Raw genomic sequence first — 16,062 nt, forward strand, 5'->3', positions numbered from 1 at the left:
TTTTTAAAATTGTGTGTATCAAAATTAAAAACACCCGTCTATGCGAGAAATTGAACCAACTACTGTTTGGTGACCAACCGAACGTGCTACAAGATTGTGCCACAAAGAAAACATGTCAGAATATCTAACCTGTGAAACGAGCAAGACAAAAATTCATTTTCAAGTTTTGAATTTGATTGTGTCAAAATTTATAAATGCTCGTCCCTGGGTGGGCTTGAACCACCAACCTTTCGGTTAACAGCCGAACGCGCTAACCGATTGCGCCACAGAGACAACATAACAGGTTTTTTAATCTGTGAAACGAGCATGGCACCTAATCATTTGCTGGTTTTTAAAATTGTGTGTATTAAAATTAAAAACAACCGTCTATGCGAGAAATTGAACCAACAACTGTTTGGTGACCAACCGAACGTGCTACCAGAATGTGCCACAAAGAAAACATGTCAGAATATCTAACCTGTGAAACGAGCAAGACAAAAATTCATTTTCAAGTTTCGAATTTGATTGTGTCAAAATTTATAAGTGCTCGTCCCTGGGTGGGCTTGAACCACTAACCTTTCGGTTAACAGCCGAACGCGCTAACCGATTGCGCCACAGAGACAACATGACAGGTTTTTTAATCTGTGAAACGAGCATGACACCTAAATATTTGCAGGTTTTTAATACTGCGCTTACTAAAATTAAAAACAATCATCTTTGGCAAAAATTGAACTACCAACTGGTTGGTTACCAAACAAACGTGCTGCCAGAATGTGTCACAAAAAAAACTTGTCAAAATATCAAACCTGTGAAACGAGCAAGACAAAAATTCATTTTTAAGTTTCAAATTTGATTGTGTCAAAATTTATAAATGCTCGTCTCTGGGTGGGCTTGAACCACCAACTTTTCGGTTAACAGCCAAATGCGGTAACCGATTGCACCACAGAGACAACATAACAGGCTTTTTAATCTGTGAAACGAAGATGACAATTACTTATTTGCTGGTTTTTAATACTGTGCTTACGAAAATTAAAAACAATCATCTACAGCAGAAATTGAACTACCACTTGTTTGGTTACCAAACGAACGCGCTGCCAGAATGTGCCACAAAGAAAACATGTCAAAATATCTAACTTGTGAAACGAGCAAGACAAAAATTCATTTTCAAGTTTCGAATTTGATTGTGTAAAAATTTATAAGTGCTCGTCCCTGGGTGGGCTTGAACCACTAACCTTTCGGTTAACAGCCGAACGCGCTAACCGATTGCACCACAGAGACAACAGAACAGGTTTTTTAATCTGTGAAACGAGCATGACACCTAATCATTTGCTGGTTTTTAATACTGCGCGTATTAAAATTAAAAACCATCGTTTTTGACAGAAATTGAACTACAAACTGTTCGGTTACCAAAGGAACATGCTACAAGATTATGCCACAAAGAAAACATGTCAGAATATCTAACCTGTGAAACGAGCAAGACAAAAATTCATTTTCAAGTTTCGAATTTGATTGTGTAAAAATTTATAAGTGCTCGTCCCTGGGTGGGCTTGAACCACTAACCTTTCGGTTAACAGCCGAACGCGCTAACCGATTGCACCGCAGAGACAACATAGCAGGCTTTTTAATCTGTTAAACGAGCATGACACCTAATCGTTTGCTAGTTTTTAATACTGCGCGTATTAAAATTAAAAACCATCGTCTTTGACAGAAATTGAAATACCAACTGTTTGGTTATCAAACGAACGCGCTACCAGAATGTGCCACAAAGATAATGTGTCAGAATATCTAGCCTGTGAAACGAGCAAGACAAAAATTCATTTTCAAGTTTCGAAATTGATTGTGTCAAAATTTATAAGGGCTCGTCCCTGAGTAGGCTCGAACCACCAACCTTTCGGATAACAGCCAAACGCGCTAACCGATCGCACCACAAAGACAACATAACAGGCTTTTTAATCTGTGAAACGAGCATGACACCTAACCGTTTGCTAGTTTTTAATACTGCGCGTATTAAACTTAAAAAACCATCGTCTTTGACAGAAATTGAACTACAAACTGTTCGGTTACCAAAGGAACTTGCTACAAGATTATGCCACAAAGAAAACATGTCAGAATATCTAACCTGTGAAACGAGCAAGACAAAAATTCATTTTCAAGTTTCGAATTTGATTGTGCCAAAATTTATAAATGCTCGTCCCTGGGTGGGCTTGAACCACCAACCTTTCGGTTAACAGCTGAACGCACTAACCGATTGCACCACAGAGACAACATGACAGGTTTTTTAATCTGTGAAACGAGCATGACACCTAAATATTTGCTGGTTTTTAATACTGCGCTTACTAAAATTAAAAACAATCATCTATGGCAAAAATTGAAATACCAACTGTTTGGTGACCAACCGAACGTGCTACCAGAATGTGCCACAAAGAAAACATGTCAGAATATCTAACCTGTGAAACGAGCAAGACAAAAATTCATTTTCAAGTTTCGAATTTGATTGTGTCAAAATTTATAAATGCTCGTCCCTGGGTGGGCTTGAACCACCAACCTTTCGGTTAACAGCCGAACGCGCTAACCGATTGCGCCACAGAGACAACATGACAGGTTTTTTAATCTGTGAAACGAGCATGACACCTAAATATTTGCAGGTTTTTAATACTGCGCTTACTAAAATTAAAAACAATCATCTTTGGCAAAAATTGAACTACCAACTGGTTGGTTACCAAACAAACGTGCTGCCAGAATGTGTCACAAAAAAAACTTGTCAAAATATCAAACCTGTGAAACGAGCAAGACAAAAATTCATTTTTAAGTTTCAAATTTGATTGTGTCAAAATTTATAAATGCTCGTCTCTGGGTGGGCTTGAACCACCAACTTTTCGGTTAACAGCCAAATGCGGTAACCGATTGCACCACAGAGACAACATAACAGGCTTTTTAATCTGTGAAACGAAGATGACAATTACTTATTTGCTGGTTTTTAATACTGTGCTTACCAAAATTAAAAACAATCATCTACAGCAGAAATTGAACTACCACTTGTTTGGTTACCAAACGAACGCGCTGCCAGAATGTGCCACAAAGAAAACATGTCAAAATATCTAACTTGTGAAACGAGCAAGACAAAAATTCATTTTCAAGTTTCGAATTTGATTGTGTAAAAATTTATAAGTGCTCGTCCCTGGGTGGGCTTGAACCACTAACCTTTCGGTTAACAGCCGAACGCGCTAACCGATTGCACCACAGAGACAACAGAACAGGTTTTTTAATCTGTGAAACGAGCATGACACCTAATCATTTGCTGGTTTTTAATACTGCGCGTATTAAAATTAAAAACCATCGTTTTTGACAGAAATTGAACTACAAACTGTTCGGTTACCAAAGGAACATGCTACAAGATTATGCCACAAAGAAAACATGTCAGAATATCTAACCTGTGAAACGAGCAAGACAAAAATTCATTTTCAAGTTTCGAATTTGATTGTGTAAAAATTTATAAGTGCTCGTCCCTGGGTGGGCTTGAACCACTAACCTTTCGGTTAACAGCCGAACGCGCTAACCGATTGCACCGCAGAGACAACATAGCAGGCTTTTTAATCTGTTAAACGAGCATGACACCTAATCGTTTGCTAGTTTTTAATACTGCGCGTATTAAAATTAAAAACCATCGTCTTTGACAGAAATTGAAATACCAACTGTTTGGTTATCAAACGAACGCGCTACCAGAATGTGCCACAAAGATAATGTGTCAGAATATCTAGCCTGTGAAACGAGCAAGACAAAAATTCATTTTCAAGTTTCGAAATTGATTGTGTCAAAATTTATAAGGGCTCGTCCCTGAGTAGGCTCGAACCACCAACCTTTCGGATAACAGCCAAACGCGCTAACCGATCGCACCACAAAGACAACATAACAGGCTTTTTAATCTGTGAAACGAGCATGACACCTAACCGTTTGCTAGTTTTTAATACTGCGCGTATTAAACTTAAAAAACCATCGTCTTTGACAGAAATTGAACTACAAACTGTTCGGTTACCAAAGGAACTTGCTACAAGATTATGCCACAAAGAAAACATGTCAGAATATCTAACCTGTGAAACGAGCAAGACAAAAATTCATTTTCAAGTTTCGAATTTGATTGTGCCAAAATTTATAAATGCTCGTCCCTGGGTGGGCTTGAACCACCAACCTTTCGGTTAACAGCCGAACGCACTAACCGATTGCACCACAGAGACAACATGACAGGTTTTTTAATCTGTGAAACGAGCATGACACCTAAATATTTGCTGGTTTTTAATACTGCGCTTACTAAAATTAAAAACAATCATCTATGGCAAAAATTGAAATACCAACTGTTTGGTTACCAAACGAACGCGCTGCCAGAATGTGCCACAAAGAAAACATGTCAAAATATCTAACTTGTGAAACGAGCAAGACAAAAATTCATTTTCAAGTTTCGAATTTGATTGTGTCAAAATTGAAAAGTGCTCATCCCTGGGTGGGCTTGAACCACCAACCTTTCGGTTAACAGCCGAACGTGCTAACCGATTGCACCACAGAGACAACATAACAGGCTTTTTAATCTGTGAAACGAAGATGACAACTACTTATTTGCTGGTTTTTAATACTGTGCTTACCAAAATTAAAAACAATCATCTATGACAGAAATTGAACTACCAACTGTTTGGTTACCAAACGAACGCGCTGCCAGAATGTGCCACAAAGAAAACATGTCAAAATATCTAACTTGTGAAACGAGCAAGACAAAAATTCATTTTCAAGTTTCGAATTTGATTGTGTCAAAATTTATAAATGCTCGTCCTTGGGTGGGCTTGAACCACCAACCTTTCGGTTAACAGCCGAACGCGCGAACCGATTGCGCCACAGAGACAACATGACAGGTTTTTTAATCTGTGAAACGAGCATGACACCTAATCATTTGCTGGTTTTTAAAATTGTGTGTATTAAAATTAAAAACAACCGTCTATGCGAGAAATTGAACCAACTACTGTTTGGTGACCAACCGAACGCGCTACAAGATTGTGCCACAAAGAAAACATGTCAGAATATCTAACCTGTGAAACGAGCAAGACAAAAATTCATTTTCAAGTTTTGAATTTGATTGTGTCAAAATTTATAAATGCTCGTCCCTGGGTTGGCTTGAACCACCAACCTTTCGGTTAACAGCCGAACGCGCTAACCGATTGCGCCACAGAGACAACATAACAGGTTTTTTAATCTGTGAAACGGGCATGGCACCTAATCATTTGCTGGTTTTTAAAATTGTGTGTATTAAAATTAAAAACAACCGTCTATGCGAGAAATTGAACTAACAACTGTTTGGTGAACAACCAAACGTGCTACCAGAATGTGCCACAAAGAAAACATGTCAGAATATCTAACCTGTGAAACGAGCAAGACAAAAATTCATTTTCAAGTTTCGAATTTGATTGTGTCAAAATTTATAAATGCTCGTCCTTGGGTGGGCTTGAACCACCAACCTTTCGGTTAACAGCCAAACGCGCTAACCGATTGCGCCACAGAGACAACATGACAGGTTTTTTAATCTGTGAAACGAGATTGACACCTAAATATTTGCTGGTTTTTAATACTGCGCTTACTAAAATTAAAAACAATCGTCTTTGGCAAAAATTGAACTACCAACTGGTTGGTTACCAAACAAACGTGCTGCCAGAATGTGTCACAAAAAAAACATGTCAAAATATCAAACCTGTGAAACGAGCAAGACAAAAATTCATTTTCAAGTTTCGAATTTGATTGTGTCAAAATTTATGAATGCTCGTCCCTGGGTGGGCTTGAACCATCAACTTTTCGGTTAACAAGCCAAATGCGGTAACCGATTGCATCACAGAGACAACATAACAGGCTTTTTAATCTGTGAAACGAAGATGACAACTACTTATTTGCTGGTTTTTAATACTGCGCTTACTAAAATTAAAAACAATCGTCTTTGGCAAAAATTGAACTACCAACTGGTTGGTTACCAAACAAACGTGCTGCCAGAATGTGTCACAAAAAAAACATGTCAAAATATCAAACCTGTGAAACGAGCAAGACAAAAATTCATTTTCAAGTTTCGAATTTGATTGTGTCAAAATTTATGAATGCTCGTCCCTGGGTGGGCTTGAACCACCAACCTTTCGGTTAACAGCCGAACGCGCTAACCAATTGCACCACAGAGACAACATAACAGGCTTTTTAATCTGTGAAAAGAGCATGACACCTAATCATTTGCTGGTTTTTAATACTGCGCGTATTAAAATTAAAAACCATCGTCTTTGACAGAAATTGAACTACAAACTGTTCGGTTACCAAAGGAACATGCTACAAGAATGTGCCACGAAGATAACATGTAAAAATATCTAACTTGTGAAATGAACAAGACAAAAAATTCATTTTCGAGTTTCGAAATTGATTGTGTCAAAGTTTATAAGTGCTCATCTTTGGGTGAGCTTGAACCACCAACCTTTCGGTTAACAGCCGAACGCGCTAACGGATTGCACCACAGAGACAACATAACAGGTTTTTTAATCTGTGAAACGAGCATGACACCTAATCATTTGCTGGTTTTTAATACTGCGCGTATTAAAATTAAAAACCATCGTCTTTGACAGAAATTGAACTACAAACTGTTCGGTTACCAAAGGAACATGCTACAAGATTATGCCTCAAAGAAAACATGTCAGAATATCTAACCTGTGAAATGAGCAGGACAAAAATTCATTTTCAAGTTTTGAATTTGATTGTGTCAAAATTTATAAATGCTCGTCCCTGGGTGGGCTTGAACCACCAACCTTTCGGTTAACAGCCGAACGCACTAACCGATTGCACCACAGAGACAACATAACAGGTTTTTTAATCTGTGAAACGAAGATGACAACTACTTATTTGCTGGTTTTTAATACTGTGCTTACCAAAATTAAAAACAATACTTTATAGAGGAAATTGAACTACCAACTGTTTGGTTACCAAACGAACGCGCTGCCAGAATGTGCCACAAAGAAAACATGTCAAAATATCTAACTTGTGAAACGAGCAAGACAAAAATTCATTTTCAAGTTTCGAATTTGATTGTGACAAAATTTATAAGTGCTCGTCCCTGGGTGGGCTTGAACCACCAACCTTTCGGTTAACAGCCGAACGCGCTAACGGATTGCACCACAGAGACAACATAACAGGTTTTTTAATCTGTGAAACGAGCATGACACCTAATCATTTGCTGGTTTTTAATACTGTGCGATTTAAAATTACAAACAATGGTCTATGGCAGAAATTGAACTAACAACTGTTCGGTTACCAAAGGAACATGCTACAAGAATGTGCCACAAAGAAAACATGTCAAAATATCTAACTTGTGAAACGAGCAAGACAAAAATTCATTTTCAAGTTTCGAATTTGATTGTGTCAAAATTTATAAGTGCTCGTCCCAGGGTAGTCTTGAACCACCAACCTTTCAGTTAACAGCCGAACACACTAACCGATTGCACCGCAGAGACAACATAACAGGCTTTTTAATCTGTGAAACGAGCTTGACACCTAATCGTTTGCTAGTTTTTAATACTGCGCGTATTAAAATTAAAAACCATCGTCTTTGGCAGAAATTGAACTACAAACTGTTCGGTTACCAAAGGAACTTGCTACAAGATTATGCCACAAAGAAAACATGTCAGAATATCTAACCTGTGAAACGAGCGAGACAAAAATTCATTTTCAAGTTTCGAATTTGATTGTGTCAAAATTTATAAATGCTCGTCCCTGGGTTGGCTTGAACCACCAACCTTTCAGTTAACAGCCGAACGTGCTAACCGATTGCACCACAGAGACAACATAACAGGATTTTTAATCTGTGAAACGAGCATGACACCTAATCATTTGCTGGTTATTAAAATTGTGTGTATCAAAATTAAAAACAACCGTCTATGCGAGAAATTGAACCAACTACTGTTTGGTGACCAACCGAACGTGCTACAAGATTGTGCCACAAAGAAAACATGTCAGAATATCTAACCTGTGAAACGAGCAAGACAAAAATTCATTTTCAAGTTTTGAATTTGATTGTGTCAAAATTTATAAATGCTCGTCCCTGGGTGGGCTTGAACCACCAACCTTTCGGTTAACAGCCGAACGCGCTAACCGATTGCGCCACAGAGACAACATGACAGGTTTTTTAATCTGTGAAACGAGCATGACACCTAAATATTTGCAGGTTTTTAATACTGCGCTTACTAAAATTAAAAACAATCATCTTTGGCAAAAATTGAACTACCAACTGGTTGGTTACCAAACAAACGTGCTGCCAGAATGTGTCACAAAAAAAACTTGTCAAAATATCAAACCTGTGAAACGAGCAAGACAAAAATTCATTTTTAAGTTTCAAATTTGATTGTGTCAAAATTTATAAATGCTCGTCCCTGGGTGGGCTTGAACCACCAACTTTTCGGTTAACAGCCAAATGCGGTAACCGATTGCACCACAGAGACAACATAACAGGCTTTTTAATCTGTGAAACGAAGATGACAACTACTTATTTGCTGGTTTTTAATACTGTGCTTACCAAAATTAAAAACAATCATCTACAGCAGAAATTGAACTACCACTTGTTTGGTTACCAAACGAACGCGCTGCCAGAATGTGCCACAGAGAAAACATGTCAAAATATCTAACTTGTGAAACGAGCAAGACAAAAATTCATTTTCAAGTTTCGAATTTGATTGTGTCAAAATTTATAAGTGCTCGTCCCTGGGTGGGCTTGAACCACTAACCTTTCGGTTAACAGCCGAACGCGCTAACCGATTGCACCACAGAGACAACAGAACAGGTTTTTTAATCTGTGAAACGAGCATGACACCTAATCATTTGCTGGTTTTTAATACTGCGCGTATTAAAATTAAAAACCATCGTTTTTGACAGAAATTGATCTACAAACTGTTCGGTTACCAAAGGAACATGCTACAAGATTATGCCACAAAGAAAACATGTCAGAATATCTAACCTGTGAAACGAGCAAGACAAAAATTCATTTTCAAGTTTCGAATTTGATTGTGTCAAAATTTATAAATGCTCGTCCCTGGGTGGGCTTGACCCAACAACCTTTCGGTTAACAGCCGAACGCGCCAACTGATTGCACCACAGAGACAACATAACAGGTTTTTTGATCTCTGAAACGAGCATGACACCTAATCATTTGCTGGTTTTTAATACTGTGCGATTTAAAATTACAAACAATGGTCTATGGCAGAAATTGAATTAACAACTGTTCGGTTACCAAAGGAACATGCTACAAAAATGTGCCACAAAGAAAACATGTCAAAATATCTAACTTGTGAAACGAGCAAGACAAAAATTAATTTTCAAGTTTCGAATTTGATTGTGTCAAAATTTATAAGTGCTCGTCCCAGGGTGGGCTTGAACCACCAACCTTTCGGTTAACAGCCGAACGCACTAACCGATTGCACCGCAGAGACAACATAACAGGCTTTTTAATCTGTTAAACGAGCATGACACCTAATCGTTTGCTAGTTTTTAATACTGCGCGTATTAAAATTAAAAACCATCGTCTTTGACAGAAATTGAACTACAAACTGTTCGGTTACCAAAGAAACATGCTACAAGATTATGCCACAAAGAAAACATGTCAGAATATATAACCTGTGAAACGAGCAAGACAAAAATTCATTTTCAAGTTTCGAATTTGATTGTGTCAAAATTTACAAATGCTCGTCCCTGGGTGGGCTTGAACCACCAACCTTTCGGTTAACAGCAGAACGCACTAACCGATTGCACCACAGAGACAACATGACAGGTTTTTTAATCTGTGAAACGAGCATGACACCTAAATATTTGCTGGTTTTTAATACTGCGCTTACTAAAATTAAAAACAATCATCTATGGCAAAAATTGAAAAACCAACAGGTTGGTTACCAAACGAACGTGCTGCCAGAATGTGTCACAAAAAAAACATGTCGAAATATCAAACCTGTGAAACGAGCAAAACAAAAATTCATTTTTAAGTTTCGAATTTGATTGTGTCAAAATTTATAAATGCTCGTCCCTCGGTGGGCTTGAACCACCAACTTTTCGGTTAACATCCAAATGCGGTAACCGATTCCACCACAGAGACAACATAACAGGATTTTCAATCTGTGAAACGAAGATGACAACTACTTATTTGCTGGTTTTTAATACTGTGCTTACCAAAATTAAAAACAATCATCTATGGTAGAAATTGAACTACCAACTAATTGGTTACCAAACGAACGCGCTGCCAGAATGTGCCACAAAGAAAACATGTCAAAATATCTAACTTGTGAAACAAGCAAGACAAAAATTCATTTTCAAGTTTCGAATTTGATTGTGTCAAAATTTATAAGTGCTCATCCCTGGGTGGGCTTGAACCACCAACCTTTCGGTTAACAGCCGAACGCGCTAACCGATTGCGCCACAGAGACAACATAACAGGCGTTTTAATCTGTGAAACGAGCATGACACCTAATCATTTGCTGGTTTTTAAAATTGTGTGTATTAAAATTAAAAACAATCGTCTATGCGAGAACTTGAACCAACAACTGTTTAGTGACCAACCGAACATGCTACCAGAATGTGCCACAAAGAAAACATGTCAAAATATCTAACCTGTGAAACGAGCAAAACAAAAAATCATTTTCAAGTTTCGAAATTGATTGTGTCAAAATTTACAAAGGCTCGTCTCTGGGTGGGCTTGAACCACCAACCTTTCGGTTAACAGCCAAACGCGATAACCAATTGCGCCACAGAGACAACATAACAGGTTTTTTAATCTGTGAAACGAGCATGACACCTAACCATTTGCTGGTTTTTAATACTGTGCGATTTAAAATTACAAACAATGGTCTATGGCAGAAATTGAACTAACAACTGTTCGGTTACCAAAGGAACATGCTACCAGAAGGTGCCACAAAGATAACATGTCAGAATATCTAACCTGTGAAACAAGCAAGACAAAAATTCATTTTCAAGTTTCGAATTTGATTGGTTCAAAATTTACAAGGGCTCGTCCCTGGGTGGGCTTGAACCACCAACTTTTCGGTTAACAGCCAAATGCGGTATCCGTATGCACCACAGAGACAACATAACAGGCTTTTTAATCTGTGAAAAGAGCATGACACCTAATCATTTGCTGGTTTTTAATACTGCGCGTATTAAAATTAAAAACCATCGTCTTTGACAGAAATTGAACTACAAACTGTTCGGTTACCAAAGGAACATGCTACAAGAATGTGCCACGAAGATAACATGTAAAAATATCTAACTTGTGAAATGAACAAGACAAAAAATTCATTTTCGAGTTTCGAAATTGATTGTGTCAAAGTTTATAAGTGCTCATCTTTGGGTGGGCTTGAACCACCAACCTTTCGGTTAACAGCCGAACGCGCTAACCGATTGCACCAGAGAGACAATATAACAGGTTTTTTAATCTGTGAAACGAGCATGACACCTAATCATTTGCTGGTTTTTAAAATTGTGTGTATTAAAATTAATAACAATCGTCTATGCGAGAAATTGAACAAACAACTGTTTGGTGACCAACCGAATGCGCTACCAGAATGTGCCACAAAGAAAACATGTCAAAATATCAAACCTGTGAAACGAGCAAGACAAAAATTCAATTTTAAAATTCGAATTTGATTGTGTCAAAATTTATAAAAGCTCGTCCCTGGGTGGGCTTGAACCACCAACCTTTCGGTTAACAGCCGAACGCGCTAACCGATTGCACCACAGAGACAACATAACAGGTTTTTTAATCTGTGAAACGAGCATGACACCTAATCATTTGCTGGTTTTTAAAATTGTGTGTATTAAAATTATAAACAATCGTCTATGCGAGAAATTGAACAAACAACTGTTTGGTGACCTACCGAACGCGCTACCAGAATGTGCCACAAAGAAAACATGTCAGAATATCTAACCTGTAAAACGAGCAAGACAAAAATTCATTTTCAAGTTTCGAATTGGATTGTGTCAAAATTTATAAATGCTCGTCCCTGGGTGGGCTTGAACCACCAACCTTTCGGTTAACAGCCGAACGCGCTAACCGATTGCACCACAGAGACAACATAACAGGTTTTTTAATCTGTGAAACGAGCATGACACCTAATCATTTGCTGGTTTTAAATACTGTGTGTAATGAAATGAAAAACAATCATCTATGGCAGAAATTGAACTATCAACTCTTTGGTTACTAAACGATTGTGCTGCCAGAATGTGCCACAAAGAAAACATGTCTAAATATCTAACTTGTGAAACGAGCAAAACAAAAATTCATTTTCAAGTTTCGAATTTGATTGTGTCAAGATTTATAAGTGCTCGTCCCCGGGTGGGCTTGAACCACCAACGTTTCGGTTAACAGCCGAACGCACTAACCGATTGCACCACAGAGACAACATAACAGGCTTTTTAATCTGTGAAACGAGCATGACACCTAATCATTTGCTGGTTTTTAATACTGCGCGTATTAAAATTAAAAACCATCGTCTTTGACAGAAATTGAACTACAAACTGTTCGGTTACCAAAGGAACATGCTACAAGATTATGCCGCAAAGAAAACATGTCAAAATATCTAACTTGTGAAACGAGCAAGACAAAAATTCATTTTCAAGTTTCGAATTTGATTGTGTCAAAATTTACAAGGGCTCGTCCCTGGGTTGGCTTGAACCACCAACTTTTCGGTTAACAGCCGAATGCGATAACCGATTGCACCACAGAGAAAACATATCAGGCTTTTTAATCTGTGAAACGAAGATGACACCTAATTATTTGCTGGTTTTAATACTACGCTTACTAAAATTAAAAACAATCATCTATGGCAGAAATTGAACTACCAACTGTTTGGTTACCAAACGAACGCGCTGCAAGAATGTGCCGCAAAGAAAACATGTCAAAATATCTAACTTGTGAAACGAGCAAGACAAAAATTCATTTTCAAGTTTCGAATTTGATTGTGTCAAAATTTATAAATGCTCGTCCCTGGGCGGGCTTGAACCCCCGACCTTTCGGTTAACAGCCAAACGCGCTAACCGATTGCACCACAGAGACAACATAACAGGCTTTTTAATCTGTGAAACGAGCATGACACGTAATTATTTGCTGGTTTTTAATACTGCGCTTACTAAAATTAAAAACAATCATCTATGGCAAAAATTGAAATACCAACTGGTTGGTTACCAAACGAACGTGCTGCCAGAATGTGTCAAAAAGAAAACATGTCAAAATATCCAACCTGTGAAACGAGCAAGACAAAAATTCATTTTTAAGTTTCGAATTTGATTGTGTCAAAATTTATAAATGCTCGTCCCTGGGCGAGCTTGAACCACCGACCTTTCGGTTAACAGCCGAACGCACTAACCGATTGCGCCACAGAGACAACATAACAGGCTTTTTAATCTGTTAAACGAGCATGACACCTAATCGTTTGCTAGTTTTTAATACTGCGCGTATTAAAATTAAAAACCATCGTCTTTGACAGAAATTGAACTACAAACTGTTCGGTTACCAAAGAAACATGCTACAAGATTATGCCACAAAGAAAACATGTCAGAATATATAACCTGTGAAACGAGCAAGACAAAAATTCATTTTCAAGTTTCGAATTTGATTGTGTCAAAATTTACAAATGCTCGTCCCTGGGTGGGCTTGAACCACCAACCTTTCGGTAAACAGCAGAACGCACTAACCGATTGCACCACAGAGACAACATGACAGGTTTTTTAATCTGTGAAACGAGCATGACACCTAAATATTTGCTGGTTTTTAATACTGCGCTTACTAAAATTAAAAACAATCATCTATGGCAAAAATTGAAAAACCAACTGGTTGGTTACCAAACGAACGTGCTGCCAGAATGTGTCACAAAAAAAACATGTCGAAATATCAAACCTGTGAAACGAGCAAAACAAAAATTCATTTTTAAGTTTCGAATTTGATTGTGTCAAAATTTATAAATGCTCGTCCCTCGGTGGGCTTGAACCACCAACTTTTCGGTTAACATCCAAATGCGGTAACCGATTCCACCACAGAGACAACATAACAGGATTTTCAATCTGTGAAACGAAGATGACAACTACTTATTTGCTGGTTTTTAATACTGTGCTTACCAAAATTAAAAACAATCATCTATGGTAGAAATTGAACTACCAACTAATTGGTTACCAAACGAACGCGCTGCCAGAATGTGCCACAAAGAAAACATGTCAAAATATCTAACTTGTGAAACAAGCAAGACAAAAATTCATTTTCAAGTTTCGAATTTGATTGTGTCAAAATTTATAAGTGCTCATCCCTGGGTGGGCTTGAACCACCAACCTTTCGGTTAACAGCCGAACGCGCTAACCGATTGCGCCACAGAGACAACATAACAGGCGTTTTAATCTGTGAAACGAGCATGACACCTAATCATTTGCTGGTTTTTAAAATTGTGTGTATTAAAATTAAAAACAATCGTCTATGCGAGAACTTGAACCAACAACTGTTTAGTGACCAACCGAACATGCTACCAGAATGTGCCACAAAGAAAACATGTCAAAATATCTAACCTGTGAAACGAGCAAAACAAAAAATCATTTTCAAGTTTCGAAATTGATTGTGTCAAAATTTACAAAGGCTCGTCTCTGGGTGGGCTTGAACCACCAACCTTTCGGTTAACAGCCAAACGCGATAACCAATTGCGCCACAGAGACAACATAACAGGTTTTTTAATCTGTGAAACGAGCATGACACCTAACCATTTGCTGGTTTTTAATACTGTGCGATTTAAAATTACAAACAATGGTCTATGGCAGAAATTGAACTAACAACTGTTCGGTTACCAAAGGAACATGCTACCAGAATGTGCCACAAAGATAACATGTCAGAATATCTAACCTGTGAAACAAGCAAGACAAAAATTCATTTTCAAGTTTCGAATTTGATTGGTTCAAAATTTACAAGGGCTCGTCCCTGGGTGGGCTTGAACCACCAACTTTTCGGTTAACAGCCAAATGCGGTATCCGTATGCACCACAGAGACAACATAACAGGCTTTTTAATCTGTGAAAAGAGCATGACACCTAATCATTTGCTGGTTTTTAATACTGCGCGTATTAAAATTAAAAACCATCGTCTTTGACAGAAATTGAACTACAAACTGTTCGGTTACCAAAGGAACATGCTACAAGAATGTGCCACGAAGATAACATGTAAAAATATCTAACTTGTGAAATGAACAAGACAAAAAATTCATTTTCGAGTTTCGAAATTGATTGTGTCAAAGTTTATAAGTGCTCATCTTTGGGTGGGCTTGAACCACCAACCTTTCGGTTAACAGCCGAACGCGCTAACCGATTGCACCAGAGAGACAATATAACAGGTTTTTTAATCTGTGAAACGAGCATGACACCTAATCATTTGCTGGTTTTTAAAATTGTGTGTATTAAAATTAATAACAATCGTCTATGCGAGAAATTGAACAAACAACTGTTTGGTGACCAACCGAATGCGCTACCAGAATGTGCCACAAAGAAAACATGTCAAAATATCAAACCTGTGAAACGAGCAAGACAAAAATTCAATTTTAAAATTCGAATTTGATTGTGTCAAAATTTATAAAAGCTCGTCCCTGGGTGGGCTTGAACCACCAACCTTTCGGTTAACAGCCGAACGCGCTAACCGATTGCACCACAGAGACAACATAACAGGTTTTTTAATCTGTGAAACGAGCATGACACCTAATCATTTGCTGGTTTTTAAAATTGTGTGTATTAAAATTATAAACAATCGTCTATGCGAGAAATTGAACAAACAACTGTTTGGTGACCTACCGAACGCGCTACCAGAATGTGCCACAAAGAAAACATGTCAGAATATCTAACCTGTAAAACGAGCAAGACAAAAATTCATTTTCAAGTTTCGAATTGGATTGTGTCAAAATTTATAAATGCTCGTCCCTGGGTGGGCTTGAACCACCAACCTTTCGGTTAACAGCCGAACGCGCTAACCGATTGCACCACAGAGACAACATAACAGGTTTTTTAATCTGTGAAACGAGCATGACAC

The 16,062-nt window shown here is 37.9% G+C and overlaps 5 non-coding genes across 5 annotated transcripts; all 5 read right to left on the reverse strand.

Annotated features, from left to right (window-relative positions):
- Positions 1–199: 199 nt before the first annotated feature.
- Trnan-guu (transfer RNA asparagine (anticodon GUU)) lies at positions 200–273 on the reverse strand. Its single transcript has one exon. It is a non-coding gene; the product is annotated as a tRNA-Asn (tRNA).
- A 2,223-nt stretch (positions 274–2,496) lies between these two features.
- Positions 2,497–2,570, reverse strand: Trnan-guu (transfer RNA asparagine (anticodon GUU)). Its single transcript has one exon. It is a non-coding gene; the product is annotated as a tRNA-Asn (tRNA).
- Positions 2,571–8,075: 5,505 nt separating this feature from the next.
- Trnan-guu (transfer RNA asparagine (anticodon GUU)) lies at positions 8,076–8,149 on the reverse strand. Its single transcript has one exon. It is a non-coding gene; the product is annotated as a tRNA-Asn (tRNA).
- Positions 8,150–10,371: 2,222 nt separating this feature from the next.
- On the reverse strand, positions 10,372–10,445 carry Trnan-guu (transfer RNA asparagine (anticodon GUU)). The gene has a single exon. It is a non-coding gene; the product is annotated as a tRNA-Asn (tRNA).
- A 3,862-nt stretch (positions 10,446–14,307) lies between these two features.
- Trnan-guu (transfer RNA asparagine (anticodon GUU)) lies at positions 14,308–14,381 on the reverse strand. Its single transcript has one exon. It is a non-coding gene; the product is annotated as a tRNA-Asn (tRNA).
- Between the last annotated feature and the right edge of the window lie 1,681 nt (positions 14,382–16,062).

Source organism: Watersipora subatra, chromosome 8 (assembly GCF_963576615.1).
Source record: "Watersipora subatra chromosome 8, tzWatSuba1.1, whole genome shotgun sequence".
In the NCBI taxonomy this organism is placed as follows: domain Eukaryota; kingdom Metazoa; phylum Bryozoa; class Gymnolaemata; order Cheilostomatida; family Watersiporidae; genus Watersipora; species Watersipora subatra.